Source organism: Cydia strobilella, chromosome 11 (assembly GCF_947568885.1).
Source record: "Cydia strobilella chromosome 11, ilCydStro3.1, whole genome shotgun sequence".
Classification (NCBI taxonomy): Eukaryota; Metazoa; Arthropoda; class Insecta; order Lepidoptera; family Tortricidae; genus Cydia; species Cydia strobilella.
In genome coordinates this window covers 18,902,720-18,906,113 of record NC_086051.1, presented here as the reverse complement: position 1 = coordinate 18,906,113, position 3,394 = coordinate 18,902,720, and positions in this window count along the sequence as shown.

Genomic DNA, 3,394 nt, shown 5'->3' with positions numbered 1-3,394 from the left:
ACCTAACCTAACCTAACCTAACCTAACCTAACCTAACCTAACCTAACCTAACCTAACCTAACCTAACCTAACCTAACCTAACCTAACCTAACCTAACCTAACCTAACCTAACCTAACCTAACCTAACCTAACCTAACCTAACCTAACCTAACCTAACCTAACCTAACCTAACCTAACCTAACCTAACCTAACCTAACCTAACCTAACCTAACCTAACCTAACCTAACCTAACCTAACCTAACCTAACCTAACCTAACCTAACCTAACCTAACCTAACCTAACCTAACCTAACCTAACCTAACCTAACCTAACCTAACCTAACCTAACCTAACCTAACCTAACCTAACCTAACCTAACCTAACCTAACCTAACCTAACCTAACCTAACCTAACCTAACCTAACCTAACCTAACCTAACCTAACCTAACCTAACCTAACCTAACCTAACCTAACCTAACCTAACCTAACCTAACCTAACCTAACCTAACCTAACCTAACCTAACCTAACCTAACCTAACCTAACCTAACCTAACCTAACCTAACCTAACCTAACCTAACCTAACCTAACCTAACCTAACCTAACCTAACGTAACCTAACCTAACCTAATAGGTTTTCCATTTTCATTTTTCCATCCCATGACTAATGTTGAAGGTCCTATCAAAATCGGACAAGCCATTTCGATTTGGGAACCAAAACAGTCAAAATGTCACAAACTGTCAATTTTGACAGATAGTATTAACAATGTCACTTGGTGCTATATTCTATCCCAAAAAGATAATTTTCACTGAAAATGACCAAAACTGTCAATCTGTCAAATTTGACTGATATGGCAAACAACTCTATACTATGTCACTTAGTACCAAACTTTAACAAAACATGTTAATTTTCACTAAAAATGACAAAAACTGTCAAACTGTCAATTTTGACATTTTTGACAGATGTGTCAAACTACATTTTCCATCCCATGACTACTGTTGAAGTTCCTATCAAAATCGGACCAGCCGTTTCGATTTTGGACCCAAAACTGTCAAAATTTCACAAAATGTCAATTTTGACAGATTTGACAGATAGTATAAATCTACACTTAACAATGTCACTTGGTGCTAAATTATATCCCAAAATGAGAATTTTCACTGAAAATGGCAAAAACAGTCAAACTGTCAAATTTGACAGATATGTCAAACAATACTAAGTACATTAAACTATGTCACTTAGTACCAAACAATAACAAAACATGTTAATTTTCAGTAAAAATGACAAAAACTGTCAAACTGTCAATTTTGACAGTTTTGACAGATGCGTCAAACTACATTTTCCGTCCCATGACCAATGTTGAAAGTCCTATCAAAATCGGACCAGCCGTTTAGAAGATACAGAATTTTTCCTCAAACTGAATTTCGGTCAAGTTCGAGTCGGAATTAACTTATTCCATACAAAATCGGTCGAGGCGCCTGATGAAGGTAATAGCAATGTTTCTCTATATTTTTACCTCTAAAAAATTAATATCTCAAAAACTGTAAGAGATAAAAAAAAATGGACTTGAAATTCGAGCTATCGGCACCACGTAGTAGGTGCACGAGGTACGGCATGCCTACCTTATATATTTTTTTCAAAATTTTTGGACACTAAAAAAAAATTAAAAAAATGCAAAAATAATCTAACCCGGGTCTAAAATCTTTATTTATTATCCGATTTTAATGAAAAAAACGTCATTCGATGCGCAATTTGTGAAATTTTGGGGTAGGGTAGAAACCAAACACCTAAATATTATAGTTTTTTAACCAAAAAATAAAAACCGCAAATTAAAAAAAAAAATGTATGGGAGGTACCAGACGCAGGGCGATTCAATACCAAAAGCGAAAGACCATAGATAGATAAGGTAAAAAAAAGCCCCTATGCCAAGTTTGAACGAAATCGACCGAGAATAGACCCTATAACCTAACTCAAAACCTAACCTAACTCAAAACCTAACCTAACTCAAAACCTAACCTAACTCAAAACCTAACCTAACTCAAAACCTAACCTAACTCAAAACCTAACCTAACTCAAAACCTAACCTAACTCAAAACCTAACCTAACTCAAAACCTAACCTAACTCAAAACCTAACCTAACTCAAAACCTAACCTAACTCAAAACCTAACCTAACTCAAAACCTAACCTAACTCAAAACCTAACCTAACTCAAAACCTAACCTAACTCAAAACCTAACCTAACTCAAAACCTAACCTAACTCAAAACCTAACCTAACTCAAAACCTAACCTAACTCAAAACCTAACCTAACTCAAAACCTAACCTAACTCAAAACCTAACCTAACTCAAAACCTAACCTAACTCAAAACCTAACCTAACTCAAAACCTAACCTAACTCCGAACCGTACCTAACCTATGTATTTCGAAAATCAGCCCATGACTCGGAGAAAATTTTTAACAGCGCCATTTATAAAAGACGTATTTAGTAGTCAGTGCCATCTATCGGATACACCTTTTTTTTAACCAGTTTAGTATATAAATAATTTTCATTTAAAAATTGTATCTTTAGTGTGAATATTATTCATTTATTTATTTAATTGCAGATAACAAATGATCGATATTACATTAAAATTATTAAAAATACATTAAAATTACGAACACAATAACAATAAATAGGATCACTTAAAAAATTGTTAAGTAAATTTAAAATTTCAGTCTTTTACAAATGAAACGGTACATTTTAATAGACAATTCGAATACCAATAAAATAAAAAATAATTGCTAATAGGACTACTAATGCCATCTATGAACCGTTTATTGTATGAACACTTTATTTTTCTGCTCCGTTTACGCAATCCGTACCGCGTTTATAGTTTTATTGATGTGTTTACTATGCTATCGGTGTAAGTTTAAATATTTCAGAATATTTACTCAGTTTAAAACTTGTTTCAAGCTTAAGTTGGCTTTTCTGACGGTTCCATAGTACTCCATACTCTGATAGTGATTCTACTCATCAAAAGGTGGCAGTTATAGTAGGCCCTTGTTTGTAGGATTCATTTGGTACCTACATACGAACTTTTAGGCCCAATCCTACTTTATTAATTTGGTAGTTTGTGTTGTCACTAGTATGCTCATTAATCATTATGCTAAGCATTAAGGTCTTCGATTTGACTCGGGCATTTTGCTTTCTTATAGTTATGCCCGAATGTTCTCCTCTACAGGACGCAATTCTTAACTGTTTCTTATGACTTTTTGTGACCAGATTCTATGATTACATAGATTTTTATTTTATTTTTTCAAAATGCGGAAATTAGCATGAGATGCTATTCTGAAAAGAAGACAAAACAAACGTGTAAAGCAGAGGGCTTCGCATCTATAATATTGATTGACAGCTGCCTACTAAAGAGAGTACTAAACTAGGG